At 43.1% G+C, this 15,550-nt stretch overlaps 1 protein-coding gene across 7 annotated transcripts in view; it reads right to left on the bottom strand.

The window, feature by feature from the left end:
* Positions 1-15,550, bottom strand: part of GFOD1 (Gfo/Idh/MocA-like oxidoreductase domain containing 1) — a 114,400-nt gene that overhangs the window by 46,516 nt on the left and 52,334 nt on the right. The window contains exon 2 of one of the 7 annotated variants that reach the window (XM_048839876.2): positions 4,780-4,828. The exons of 5 other annotated variants lie outside the window; for them this stretch is intronic. The gene's annotated coding sequence lies outside the window, so the exon portion shown is untranslated. The remainder of the gene's footprint in view (positions 1-4,779; positions 4,829-15,550) is intronic. One more of the 7 variants, XM_075125373.1, reaches the window with a different exon arrangement.

The following is a 15,550-nucleotide window of genomic DNA, read 5'->3' as shown; positions in this document are numbered from 1 at the left end:
AATGATCAGTGGCCATCAAATGATGAATCTGAGGCTCTCATATCAGTGACAAAGAAGAGAATGCAATAACATGCTGCTCACTAATTCACTTTAAGTTTCCCTGTCTTAATTTACACTACCTTACACCTATTTTTAGCCATGGGGCATGTAAGCTACACCATCATATGCTCCCTTACATTCATACATTGGTAAGTGGGTGTAAATTGGTCAAAGGGGGTCTAACTGAGAGTCTGAGTGTAATAAAGTCTTACCTAAACCTCCATCGAGACATATTGTCTCTGAATTTTGCCCTTTGCATTTTACCTACATATTTAATGGACTAAAAAAAGACAAAACTTACCATGCCGGCTCCATGGGTAATTTGGTTCATATGAATGGCATTTAAAGCCAACTGTTTATGTTGAGGAAATTTCCTGTCAAAATACACTAACTTCAAAAATGAAGGGACTGCTCTCTGATCCGTCTGTGAACTGTGTGACCTAGATAACATGAAGCACTGATTCGTCCTAGGCTGATGTGGACCTCTTAAATCTCAGTTGATTTCCTGTCTTGCTTTTGCCTTCATGTGTGCTGGTTGGAAGACTGAATACAAGGAGCCTTACTGGGGTGTTCTGTAGACAGAGAAGGGTTTTCAAACTGGAGTCAGCAGCTTCCTTGTAACATTGGCACATGGAAACAAAAAGCTTTCCCAACTGGGTCAGACATTTTGCAATTAGAACAGTGCGGACAACAACATCAGAGAGTCAATACACTAGGAAATCCTATACACTTTCTTAAGTGGGTCCAATCCTGCAAGGGGCTTAGCAGTCTCAGCACCCAATAAGCCCATGACCCTCACTCTTTTACACTAGTTTCAGAGTAACAGCCATGTTAGTCTGTATTCGCAAAAAGAAAAGGAGTACTTGTGGCACCTTAGAGACTAACCAATTTATTTGAGCATAAGCTTTCGTGAGCTACAGCTCACTTCATCAGATGCATACTGTGGAAAGTGTAGAAGATCTTATTATGTACACACAAAGCCCTTCATCGGATGCATACTGTGGAAAGGGTAGAAGATCTTATTATGTGCACACAAAGCATGCTTTGTGTGCACATAATAAGATCTTCTACCCTTTCCACAGTATGCATCCGATGAAGTGAGCTGTAGCTCACGAAAGCTTATGCTCAAATAAATTGGTTAGTCTCTAAGGTGCCACAAGTACTCCTTTTCTTTTACACTAGTGTAACTCCATTGACATTGCACTGATGAGAGAGAAGAATCTGGCCCATTGACTTCATTAGGAGTTGCAGGTGCACAGTACCACTCTGAATTAGTCTCACCAGGCCCTACATTGGTTTTACCCCAGTGGAACTTAATTGATTTCTGTGGGATTACTCTTGATTTACACAGGTGAGTCAGAGGATGTCCTCATTTAGAGGAAAGTGCATCCTGCTCCCAACCCACTATTTTGATAGAATGACCCAAAATAAAAACAAATGTAAATGCAAATCAGGGCCCCTCTTTCCAATAAGATTGCTTTATTCTCACTGGCTAGACCAGTGTAAATGGGCCTTAATGTACATGAGAATCAAGACCAGGATGAGTAGTGGGAAAGGGGATTATTAGAGAACTGATTAGTGTCATCCCAGTGCATTCAATATCTAATAATGCAAAGTGATGTAAGTCCATGTTATTGCCAGGAGTTATGCGCTTCTCCTACACTTAAAAAGTACAAATTTAAACAAAGACAAAATAAAAAAGCAAGAAAAAGCAAGAGAGGAGCATGCTTTAAAAATAAAAGAGGGTTAAGGCTTTTCAAAAAGAATCATTGGGCAAAGTAATAAAATCAAATAGCTCTTTGGGGCAGGGACTATCTTTTTGTTCTGAGTCTGTATCGCACCTAGCACAACTGGGTCCAGATCCATGAATGGGGCTCCTCGCCACTATTGCAATACAAATACTAAACGATTACAATGCCACTCAAAGCCCAGATCCATAGACATTTTGTACCCCCAGCATGTAGGCTGCTCCCATTCCTCCTCTATTTCAGAGCTTCCTTCACAGATCCCTCTCTTCTTCCCTATCCCAGAGACCCTCCCCTGCAAAGCCTTATAACCGCCCTGCCCAGGGCAGACATCCACCCGCCCACTTTGCTTCACTCGCTGTTAAAGGTTTGGTTTTGTTGGTGGTGTTTGCTGCCAGTGGCAAGGGTGCTGCTGCTCTCCTTGAATGCAAACCAGGCTCAGCTGTCCGAGTGCTGCCCACTCGCCCTTGTGCCAGCTGCCTCCTGCTTGAATTCCAGGCTCTAATGTGACATTAGGGGGCACCCAGATTGCGCACCACCATCCACAGCCCAGTGGGACACTAAACTCAAATAGAAGAAGGCTGGAAGACCGGAGTGGTAGAAGGGGCCAGAAATGAGCTGTACCGTATGCATCCAGACTCACTAGCCTCCTTCTCCCATTTTTTATTACTCCTACCATCGATCAGCAGATTCAAGGTTTGTTGATCTCTGTGCTTCCCTCTCAGCCCAGGGCCTGACTTCACAGATCCATCAAACCAGCCTCTATCACTTCTGCCTCTGGGGAGGGCTTCTGAGTTACTACAGTGAATTCTTTCCCAGGTATCTGGCCAGTGGCTCTTCCGCACATGCTCAGGGTCTAACTGATTGCTATATTTGGGGTCAGGGAGGAATTTTTGCCCAGATCAGATTGGCAGAGACCCTGGGGGGTTTTCGCCTTCCTCTGCAGCATAGGTCACTGTCAGATTTAAACTCGTGTAAATGGTGGATTAAACCATGATTTGAGGACTTCAGTAACTCAGCGAGAGGTTACGGATCTATTATAGGAGTGGGTGGGTGAGGTTCTGTGGCCTACAATGCGCAGGAGGTCAGACTAGGTGATCACCATGGTCCCTTCTGACCTTAAAATCTATGAGCCTATGAACATTGTCTGTGATCCAAGTTATTAAATGCTTATTTGTCATCCATGCTACTAAACAAGATATCACACTCCCTCCACATGAACATCAGTTTAGCCCAGTTCAGTCCCAGAGTTCTAGTGGCATTAGCTATCTCTGAGAGCTCCCGCATTTTAGGATCTTATCAGGACTTCTCTGTGTATATTCCAGCCTTATGTCCTGACCCTGTGCTGCACCGTGTGCAGGCCAAACCTCTGCAATCACACAAAGCTTCAATGGGTTCCCAGCGCATGAGTGATATTGCAGTATCAAAGCTTCAGTGCATACAGTTGGAGGGACTTTTCCTAACAAACACAAGGGTTACCAGAGAAGCACAATTACCAGTGGTTCTGAACCTTTCCTATACTGTGACTCCATGGTACGTCAGAAGAAAAGAAAAAAAAAGTCTCTGGACCCTCCCACTCCCCTCTAGCTATAAACAAAGGGAGGGTGATCACATTCTAGAACCCACATTCTAGAAAAAAAGGATGAGACACACCTAAAGGTTCCATACAACATTCCATGAGCCTGCTGCCCTGCGGGGGCATATCCAGCCCCACAGATAGCTAGCACATATATGGGTGTCAACAAGTGCTAGCCACAAATATATTCCATCTTGTCCAGAGAAGCAGCAAAATGTGCTTGCAAATATGCCCTAATCCTGTCCATGAAATCCAGCCCTATCTGGCAGGCTTTCTATACTAGAGAATCCAAGACAGAATATGGTCCCCAAATGTATTTTTTTAAATATCAATTTAAAAAGGACAGCGGCAACTTACAAATCACACTACTATTACTAAAAGTGGAAACAGAAGTGTTCCACAATTGTAACTATGGCAATACAAATAATAAAATAAAATAATGATAACTGTAATTGTAAAACCACAAAAACTGGCAGAGGGGGTCCTTAAGAAAAAGTAATCAAAACTGCTTTAAAACTTATTTAGCTGACTAAATTTCAAGTAGATTGTATCCCTTTAATAATAGACAGCATGTGAGAACCTTCTTATTCACTTCTAGTGTCATAGTGCAAGGGAGAGCTGCTGTCCGCTCACAGCACATGAAAATTGTGTCACCACCACAATACCCAGTTTTACTTCTTAAGTCATCAGTGACTGTTCCCAGAATACATCTCCCAGACAGAATCAAAAGTGATTTATGTCTCAACAGGAAGCATGTATCCTTCCAGACACTACTGGCTTGGCTCCTTTCATTTACACAAAAGATTTCCCCCGAAAGCATGGAGAAAGGGGCTTTTAAGCTGTTCTATTCTGGCCTTTGCTTGTAAAATTCTCTTCTACTGGAAGTATGTGGTACTCAGACTGCAGTTGTTTTGAAATCCAGTTTGAATCTCTTGATGATTTAGCACATATTGTTTGAACAGATTTTTGGTGACATTACTTTCCTCCTGTAATGAGTCATTGCTCTATCTTGTTTTATACGCTATTTCTAATGCATTGCCTGAAAGGCACCCTAATGAGAAGATCCAGTTATTCCAGTGCTGTAACACTTGCAGAGATTTATTCTCTGGTTCTTTCCCAGAATGATTCCCTGGTGTTTCTCTTACACAACCTTCCCTGGTGTTTCTCTCACCCAACAGGGATAGGTCTGCACTAAGACCTAATTGACTTTGCTTCACTTGGTTTTTAACACCTGCCCCCTGCCCTGCATTCTCCTGGTCCTTCTTCACACCCAACAAGGCCATAAGCTCTTGGGGCACAAGCTGTGTTTTCTTATACATTTGTGCAGTGCCTAATGTAACGCAACCTTGATCTTGAATGGAACTTGTAGGTGATACAGAAATATAAATAATAAAAAACGAATACATTTAGATCACTGACCTCTTGAATCTGGTCTGCTTTGTAGCCAACAGAGCCAATACTCCTGCTCCTTAAAAACCAAGAAAACAAATGAATGTATCCTACACAAGCATAAAGTGTTTATAAAAGCTACTTTAAGCCAGGATTATCTGCATCATATGCTTCTCCCTCCCACCAGTCACTGTATTACATAAAAGTTGGCAGAGAACAGATAAACATCAAAGGGAATAGGGAGAAAAATGAGAGTCAGATATTCACGTTCTTTGACTTTTCACAAGAAATGGCCTCCTTTTCTATGAGTGATGTCTTGGAAACTGAAAAACTATGTACCAAAGAGAAATGCTGTACACCAAAACGAGAAAGCCATAAGCACAGCCTGATTTAGTTTAGCAAGATAGAAGAAATGAGTGCCAGGAAACCACAGAAACAGTTTTGGACACAGATCAGAACTGCAGACATCAGTGTAAGCCTCAAGTTTTTCCCAGCCTGTCATTTATTGTGATATCTGGGTCAGAGGGCAGGTCACAAGAAACTAAATAAAAAGTTCCTAATAGTGAGAGACAGCAGGAATCATTTTTGACACTGTACCATTTGGTACACTGAGCCTTACTAGAGCAGAGAAGAGGTAATATGGGGAAGGGGGAGGGAAGAACATGTCTTTTTCATCCGCGAGGGATGACTAGATGACACACAAATATCAGTAAACACTCCACGAAGTGAAAACAGAATGACAAAAGAAAACACTGCTGCATGCATTTCCAATTCGTTTCCTCTTTGCCATCTTTGAGAGAAGATGTGAAACTGTGTTCCTTACCACTGTGGTCTTTAAAAATACTATGGCCCTTCGTGCAAGAGGAAGGTCATGTTAACCTCACCATGCTGGCCAAACTCCATTCTGGGTAATTATATTAGGCTTGCCTACAATCCCCCCTGTAGTTGCAGTTGGACATGGTATTCTTCTTTGCTTCCTTTATTCGATTGCTGCATAGTGTTGCTTTGTGCTATTCAACAGCTGCCCCATTCCAGTGCAGAGGAGGTAGCATTTCATGACTGAGTGACATGATACTTGTACATACAGAGAGCATCAAATTCTACCAAGCATCTCAAGAAAATGCAATTGTCATCTCTGAACTCACAGATCAGAATCACCCACACAGCTTCAAAGAAGTCTTTAATGGATACCTGTTCACAAAGTGCAAACGAATTAGAAGAACATTCAAACTGAATGCAATTTACACTGATCTGAGCTTTGAGTGCAGAATGTAGTTATTTAACTTCAGTCTGATAGTTGCTGTTCCTACAAAGGTTTGGCCTTTGTGAGGTAAATTTCTACAGCTGCAAGATAAGGTGCAAAATTTCAAAAGCAGCTTCTCATTCTGGAGGACTCAGTTTTGGGGTGCAACTAGAGACCCCTTTAACTTGATTTTCAGAAACCAGTGGAAGCTATTGAAGGGAAGCCCCATCAGCTATTGAAGTCAATGGAAGCTACAGCTGTTGCTCAGCTCTTTCCCCCTCTTTCCCTCAGCTCAGTACCCCCAAATGTAGATACCTAAACTCAATGGCCGCTTTTGAAATGGCCTAACCCTGCAAGGTGCTGAATGCCCTCCATTCCCACTGAATTCAAGAGCTTTGCTTGATCAGGCCCTAACGTTGTACTTCCAGATTTCCATCCTTTGAATGTCAATGTGTCTGCAACCAGTAGTGACAAAGCACAAGGCTTACCTGTGATTGTTTACCAATATAGTTATACAGTATGCAAGTTTAGTGGTGTCATAAATATAAAGGGAAGGGTAAACCCCTTTGAAATCCCTCCTGGCCAGGGGAAAGCTCCTTTCACCTGTAAAGGGTTAAGAAGCTAAAGGTAACCTCGCTGGCACCTGACCAAAATGACCAATGAGGAGACAAGATACTTTCAAAAGCTGGGAGGAGGGAGCGAAACAAAGGGTCTGTGTCTGTCTGTATGCTGGTTTTTCTGCCGGGGATAGACCAGGAATGGAGTCTTAGAATTTTTAGTAAGTAATCTAGCTAGGTATGTGTTAGATTATGATTTCTTTAAATGGCTGAGAAAAGAATTGTGCTGAATAGAATAACTATTTCTGTCTGTGTATCTTTTTTGTAACTTAAGGTTTTGCCTAGAGGGGTTCTCTATGTTTTTGAATCTAATTACCCTGTAAGATATCTACCATCCTGATTTTACAGGGGGGATTTCTTTATTTCTATTTACTTCTATTTTTATTAAAAGTCTTCTTGTAAGAAAACTGAATGCTTTTTCATTGTTCTCAGATCCAAGGGTTTGGGTCTGTGGTCACCTATGCAAATTGGTGAGGCTTTTTATCCAACATTTCCCAGGAAAGGGGGGGTGCAAGTGTTGGGAGGATTGTTCATTGTTCTTAAGATCCAAGGGTCTGGGTCTGTGGTCACCTAGGCAAATTGGTGAGGCTTTTTACCAAACCTTGTCCAGGAAGTGGGGTGCAAGGTTTTGGGAAGTATTTTGGGGGGAAAGACGCGTCCAAACAGCTCTTCCCCAGTATTAGTTTGGTGGTGGTAGCGGCCAATCCAAGGACAACGGGTGGAATATTTTGTACCTTGGGGAAGTTTTGACCTAAGCTAGTAAAGATAAGCTTAGGAGGTTTTTCATGCAGGTCCCCACATCTGTACCCTAGAGTTCAGAGTGGGGGAGGAACTTTGACAAGTGGTATAAAGGTAGAACTATTCCTGTACGGAAGGGGAATAAGCTATATGGTATAAAGCACCTTTTTACTGATATAACTGCATCCACACTAGATATTATGCTGCTTTAACTATATCAGTATAGTCTTCTAGCGCCCACTGAAGAAACTGGATTGTGTGTGAAGGCAGCTGAGCCATATGCAGTGCACATAACCCTTTAGCTCCAAGAAATTAACATAAAGCTGCTTGAGGGACTAGCTTAAAGCCACTGTTAGGGATGCTGCCGCTTTCAATAATTAACCTTTTGCAGACTACAAATTACTTGTATATTTCCCTTCTCCCCACACAGCAGCAGGCATAAATTGCTTCTTGTAGTCGCTTCATCTCTAAAACACGATGTGCTGAAACCGAGTAAGGAAATGTTATGCTGCCAGGGCTATCCAGTGCTCAGGCAATTGGACATATTGGGCTCCTCTCTCACACACAGGTCTTACATTAGTTGCTTAACTCTGATGGCTTTAATGGAGGTACTCCGGATTTAAAACTGGCACAATTTAGAGGAGAATCAAGACTCTAATGTGTGCATAAATCACTATCAGATTCCCATCTACTCCCTTTTCATAAAGGGTAGTCAAATCACTGTATGAGCCTTTTGCATTAGGAAAACAGTAGTGCCCCCAAATACACAAAGTAGCTTGTTGTATCGTGCCCACATTTTCAACTGCTGCTCTAAAATTGTATCTGCAATTTTATGCTTGCACTTTTTCATGCCAGAGGCGCTGCATGCCTAAGATCTTGGCCTTGCGCGGTTATAGGCACAATTTTAGAGAGTGAAACCCTGGGGAAAATCTGACCCATTGCCATGTCAATGTTACTGAACTTCGGTGTTTTTAGTGATCAGAGCAGTCCATATGGGAATCCTGACATAATATGGCCTTCAATGGCAGCAGACCCTTCAGTGCAGAAAATCTGTGCCAGCGGTTTAGATTCTGCCACCCATGCTCACACTGAATAGTACTTCTCTCCACAAATAGTCCACTGATTTCCCACTGCTAGACTGAGGAGCTATTACACATTTTGATAAGCACTACCTTGTACAAATGGTCCCACTGACTTCAGTAGCTAGATTGTGAGCCCTGACCCATGTGAAAGCAACAGGACTACTCAAGGTGAGTAAGGGATTCTCAGTCTGGCCCACTGGGACCATCCAAGGCGTGTGAGTAAGGATGGGAGAATCTGGCCCCATGGTGTGAGCTCTCTTAGATTCTCCCAATTTCACTCACTCCTCAAGTAGTCCCATTAAAGAAAATGGGACTACATGCGGAGCAATGTCCATGCAGTACTTGCAGGAGTAAGGGCAGCAGAACCTACCCCTTAAACGGCTACTTTAAGCATGATGTGTCATGAAAGAGAGAATCCAAAAGATCCGGGGGGCCAAATCCTCATCTGACGTAAATCAGTGTAGCTCCATTGGCTGCTGGCATATAGGTGAATGACGGTTTGTGATGACTCACATTAACTTTCCCCATTTGGAGCATTATAAGAGAACTGTGATTCTTCTAGATGATTCAAAGGAAAAGCTGAGATTTTACGAGGGATATGGAAGCTTGCTATTACAAGGCTACTCTCCTCTCCTTTCCTTGTCCCCTGGAAAGCAGCTAGAGTGACCAGACAGCAAATGTGAAAAATCGGGACGGGGGTGGGGGAGTAATAGGAGCCTATACAAGAAAAAGACCCAAAAATCAGGGCTGTACCTATAAAATTGGGACATCTGATCACCCTAGAAGCAGGGTTAAACTTCCACCATCAGGAAGCAGGGTTAAATGAAAGGGTTAAACTTCCACCATCAGGAAGAAAGGCCGGATGGACAGCAAGATGAGAGACAGCCAGACAGGTAAGTAGGTGCTGCTGAGTGCAGACTGAGCTTTTTTCAAGGGAGGCTTGTTCACTTAAATGACAGTTTGATCACTTGTACCTAATTACTACTTGGTAACGCTATGGAAGCTAGACACAAAGAAAGGCCTCCACCATTTGTACTAGCAAAGCACAGGGCAAAGGAAATCAGCCTATTCCCCACCAGCTCACAGCTCACACAACCCTCCCTTTTTTCCCCTCAGCTCAAAGGCCAGCATTCCTGTGAAATAGTAATAGGGTGGAAAAGTCTCCTGGGTCCTGGCATGCAAATGAGCACACTAATTAGTATAGCCTAATTTTGCCTCAGGAGGAGAGGCTCATTATGAAAGTCTCATTCTCCTATTATCACTGAAAAACATGCTCCTCTGGCCTTCTGCGTGGCTCGGTGGAAAGGGCAGGCAGGGATTAGGAAGGTAAAATGCACTGTGATGCTGGCTTCCATGTGGGGTGATGGTGTTAGCTGGTCTGTGGGGTTCCTCTGCTCTCTCTAGGATAGCAGCTCACCCAGCAGTTTGGCTGATTTCAGCCGTGACAGTGTTTCTGCTGGAATCCAGTACAGCAAAGCTCCTCTTCCTTATATACCTGGCTGGAACAGTAGGGACCACTACCACAAAGAACCATCTTTTACTTTGAAAGAGATCTCCATGGCTAGACCAATGGTAGCTGAGTGTCTTCTAAGATGGACCTTAGCTCTGAAACAAGAAGACTAGGGGGGCTGAGGAGAAGCTGCACCCGAATTAGCAACAGTGGGAATTTTTAAGTAAAAAGAGTCTAACTTGTGCAACTGAAACAGATGGATAGTAGTTCAGACCTATCATTAGCAATCTTTTGTCATGTGACCATTCGTCTAAGGACTGGTCTACACGGGCAATGCTAAAGCGCTGCCGTGGCAGTGCTTTAACGTGGCTTACGTAGTCGCACTCTCCCAGCACTCTAAAAAACCCAGCTCCACGAGGGGCGCAGCTCCCAGCGCTGGGGCACTGTCTACACTGGCGCCTTGCAGCGCTGAAACTTGCTGCGCTCAGCGGGGTGTTTTTTCACACCCCTGAGCGAGAAAGTTGCAGCGCTGTAAATTGCCAGTGTAGACAAGCCCCAAGTCTTTTGAACTAATGAATGCTATTGGCTTCATTTTTTAAAAACACCTGCAGCACTGGATGTGTGTTTTGTAATATTCATAAAACATGATGCACTTCTCCAGTGCCTTCGGCCTGAGACTCTCAGGTGCTTTACAGCCATTAATGGGTTGAGCCGCCCAATACTCTGTAAGATAGGGAAGTACTGCTGGGTTTGGTTTTTAAACAAATGGGGACACTGAGATGTCGAGGTCAAAATTGTCAAGACTGGCCACTGATTTGGGGCATTTTAGATTTTGGGAGCCCAAGATTTTTCAGGAGTTCTGAATGAGCCAATAGCTCCAGGAGAAACCTGTGGGATCGGCACCTGCCCAGTACTTCTTAAAAATCAAACCAAAGATGTCTCAAGATGAGTGCCTAAAAATTGAGGCTCCTGAAATCACTGGCCACTTTTGAAAATGTGTCTGAATGTGAGTTGTACACTGAATTTGAACATCCCTTTTATTCCCAATTACTAACACCCCTCCAAACACCCCCCGCAGCCCCTGCCCCAAGTAGAGTTGTGATCCGGAAAGGGAGGCGCACCAGAGACTCCATGAAATCCATTAGGGACTTTGCTTCCAACTGGTTGTCTGACTCGCTCAGCATTTTATACTGCTCCCCATCTCCATAGTATATAAGCACCTTCCACTTAATAGCAATAGCAAAGCTACGAACAACACCAGCTCTACTGATTTCCATCCCTGTGCTTTAATCACAAGCCCACCGCTCCCTTCTTGTAGGGCAGGGGTTCTCAAAATGGGGGTCATGACCCCTCAGGGGGTCACAAGGTTATTACATGGGAGGTCGTGAGCTGGCAGCCTCCACCCCCAAACTCCGCATCGCCTCCAGCATTTATAATAGTGTTAAATATTTTTTTTTTAAAAAAGTGTTTTTAATATGTAAGGGGGAGGTCACACTCATAGGCTTGCTGTGTGAAAGGGGTTCACCAGTACAAAAGTTTGAGAACCACTGTCGTAGAGTAATTATTATATCAAAACCTTTATTAGGCACATTCTTAGCAGTTCCATAAGGTCTGAAAAGAACTGGTCTTGTTCTATTATTTCACATACACAATAATATTTTCTTTGCCTATATTTGGAGAGGGGTCTGGAAAAGTGATATCACAACTGGAATGAGGAAGCGTTTATTCCCTGGCTGCAAACACATGACCGTGAAGTAAGACTGCTATTTGAAGAACCCTATTTATATTGACATTTCGTGAACCAAAACAGGACTGAGAGAAACTCGGGACAAAATGTTGTGTCATTGCTACATTCTGCAGGAACCACTGCCAGCGTTTCACAGAAGTTTGAATGACAGCAAGTTACAACTGCGTTGCGCGGCAGGCAGACTAAAGATAAGTGGAGGGTTATAGAAATAGATCATTGTATCAGACAGACTCCTCTTCTTGGGGCAAAGATTAGCATTTGTTGGGACATGCCTGGATGGGCTTGTTTGCTCATGACTAACTCCTGTTACATAAACCTAAAATGTTTGCTATTGAAAAAAAATGGACATAAACAAATAAAGCCTGAAGGATTAACCCATTGCAACATCCATTGTCGTAATCAATGCCCCTGACAAGTTTGACTTATATACACATGTGAAGCACATCTATGGTGGGACAAATCTTTGAAAACCTTCTCACTCACAATTTGCTGGTGATATAAATGCATGTGAAATGGACAATGGTTATAGCACAATCAGTGTGCAATGACATTCAACACAGAGTAAAATTTGATTTTAGTTAACACTGCTTGTAGTGTTCACTCTGTTCTATAGATCAAAAATTACTCTCCCAAAAGCCATTCCCTGTTGCTAATGGATCAGTCAGGATTTGATTGTGAGAATCAGTTATTTAGAAGTGATCATTTCTTTAAAAAAAAAAAAATAAGGATTACAAAGGGAAAGGAGATCTAGCTGAGACCCACTTTCTAGGCAGAGATCATATGAATTTATTATCTGAACACCTTTAGGAAACACTGCTAAACCTTCCTCTGATGAAGCTTTTCCACATAACCAGAATGTCATTCACAGCATCAACCATTTCCTTTCCCTACTGCCTTTTAAAAAAATAACACACCCGAAGCGCAGCTTTCTATGCTTGCAAAACAGTGAAGAGCCAGAGATTCTATGAAGTCCACTAGGGACCTCACTATTACCAATATATTTTATGTGGAAGGTCCTCAGACACTACAGTGAATGATGGCAGTACAAAAAAGTGATTAGACAAAGATTTCACACCTCTGAGTGCCAATTATCTTCAACTGAAGAATGTTACAAGTTCATAAGTGTACCCGTTAGATCCAATAATAAGCTACATTAGCATTAAAATAACAAATGTTACATTAATATACCCAACAGATCTTACTCTGTCCTTGCAAAATTGGGACAGACTCGCAGATAAATCCAGGTGCCTCTAAGTTGGTGTATCATATATGTTGAAGAGCCCAGAAGACGTAAATAACACCAGTTAGGTAGCCTCTTAGGCTCCCTTCTGAATGTGGTCCTTTGTTTCTATGCATGTGGCTTCTGTCTGGAGTTCATCCATATCCATCTTTAGTAAGGAAATAAAATCCTGAGGTTCTTACACCTGGCCAAATTGTTCAGTTCACAATTAAGCAAATTTCCATTGAGTATATGTGGTTTTGCCAGACTAAAAACTGATGGAAAACCTTTGGGCGGAGCCAAGGGGAGGATGAAAAAGGATTGGGAGAGGAGATCTCTGCAACATTTTCCTCACTAACATTGTTTCCCAGCCATTCTGTCCAGCATGGAAAAGGACCAAGGGCCAGTCCAGAAACACCACAGACCCCTGACCAGGGTGAACCCATGGCTGTTTGTGAGGAAGCCCTACACATCCATACCAGCTTGGAACCTCCAGTGTCAGCCTCATAGGTAGCTCAGTTCCAGTCGAGCCACACTGCCAAGGCTTCTGCTGCTCACCCTGAAAACCCCATAATTGGGGATTCCCCATCTCAGCCTCTGGCTGTATTGCGTATCTGATATGAGCTGTGCTGGGTACAGAAGGGGACACCATGCACCTACTGCAACCCCACCCTTCCCCTTCCTCTAATGCTCCACCCACTCCCTGCCTTCACATTCCACTTAGAACCCAACCCCTTGGATTGGCCTCCATGGTGTCCAAGGGAAGTAATGCTACTGCACGTGTCTCTAGGCTGTGCCTGGAGATCCTCACACACAGAGGGCCTCAACCTCAACTCTCTTAGTGACAAGAGAAGGCCCGCAGGATTTGGCCTGATTAAAAAAAATAAAATAAAATAAATCAGCGGCTATTATTTTACTGAGGGTAGACTAGTGCAAAATTTTTGATTGAAGCCTTCTTTTTTTAAATAAGAGATGGCTTTTTCATCAAAGTAGAAAATTGCTCAGGAAATATCTATTTTCAATGAACTTTTTCCATTTTTTCATCACCCCTCCCCCCAAAAAAAGTTTCAGTTTTGGGCAACTGAAAAATTTCAGCTACTTAGGGAAAATTTTTCCAGTAAAACTAATCTCTCTCTCTCCTCCCACCTCCCCAGACTGGCCAAAACTGTTTTGATTTTTGGCAAGCCAAAAAAAAAAAAAAAAAAAAAATTCACTTTGGGGTTTTCAGTTTGACAAACCCCCCCAAAAAACTTTCTAGACTAATTTTGACAAAAATCAACATGAGAAAAAAAAATTTCCGCAATCAGGTCTAAGTGAGGGGCATCTGCTACAGCAGGGGTAGATCTTTGTCCAGCAATAGAAGCTACCCTTGGATCAATCAGAGATATCCATTGAAAATGTCCTGGAAGAAGCAAAGACTTCAGTCCAGAAGTTGACTAATTAAGGTACTTATATGGACTCCTGAAGTGAAGAGGACAAGAAGTGTTTGTTAAGCCAGCTGAAAGAGTATACAGACTTAGTTCTTACAAATCTACAATCGTGATTTCTGGACTCTACTCAACCTCTACATAGCTTTTACAGACGCCTGTCTTATAAAACACTTACAGTTGAGTGGAGTGAGACACTACCAGCAATGGGGCTGCCATGTGCTCAGGACAGAATAGAAAATTTTGAACACAGAGTGGAGTATCATACGACAAACAAATGAAGATTTAAACTTCAAGTTCATCATCACTAGTGGTTCGACTCAATCTTTGTGCTACATTTCCTGGGATGAAAGAAGTAGGAATTCATCTCTTGCTATTCCCAGTCACAACAGCTACAGTTGAGCGTTCTTTTGCCTCATTGAATAGAATTTTGTGTTCTGAAAGAAGTCGTCTTCTGCCTGATCACGAGTATATCATGAAGGACTGGAAGTAACGGACACATAAAAAGACACAAAAGAGTGCAAAATTATAACAAGAAACCAAGAAGGATGTAGATGTAGTGCTTCATTATAGGCTTGAGTAGCCAACTTTAAATTTTTGTGATGATTTTAAAAAACACGAGTTAAATCTAATAAAATGGTCATGAAACATTTTTCAGTTTTTACTTTGGTGCCACACAGCCCACCTTCGCCCTCACGGTCTCAACCCTTGTTGGTCCTCACCCCCCCGAATATTCCAACACCCCCCAATTTCAATGCCTGGGGAAAACATTCTGCGTGCATCATGCACCTTTCTGGACCAGCCTGCGTTAATGTCTGTGAAACGCCCACGGTGATCCACAAGTGCCTAGAGAACCATAGAGAAATACCCCTTCCAATTAATGTACTCTGTGGCTAGGTGGTCTGGTGCTGAATTAGAATATGCGTGCCATCGATCGCCCCTCCGCAGTTAGGGAAGCCCATTTGTGCAAAGCCATCCACAATGTCACGCACGTTGCCCAAAGTCACGGTCTTTCAGAGCAGGATGCGATTAAGGGCCCTGCACACTTCCATCAACACATGTCCAACAGTCGACTTTCCCACTCCAAACTGGTTAGCGACCGATTGGTAGCAGTCTGGAGTAGCCAGCTTCCATAGTGCAATCACCACGCGCTTCTCCAGCAACAGGGCAGCTCTCATTCTTGTGTCCTTGCACTGCAGAGCTGGGGCAAGCTCATCACACAGTCCCATGAATGTGGCTTTCCTCATCCAAAATCCTCATTCTGCAGCCACTGGTCAT

This window comes from Caretta caretta, chromosome 2, assembly GCF_965140235.1.
Source record: "Caretta caretta isolate rCarCar2 chromosome 2, rCarCar1.hap1, whole genome shotgun sequence".
Taxonomy (NCBI): domain Eukaryota; kingdom Metazoa; phylum Chordata; order Testudines; family Cheloniidae; genus Caretta; species Caretta caretta.
Note: the sequence above shows the minus strand (reverse complement) of the source record. Positions and strands in the feature narration are given on the sequence as shown.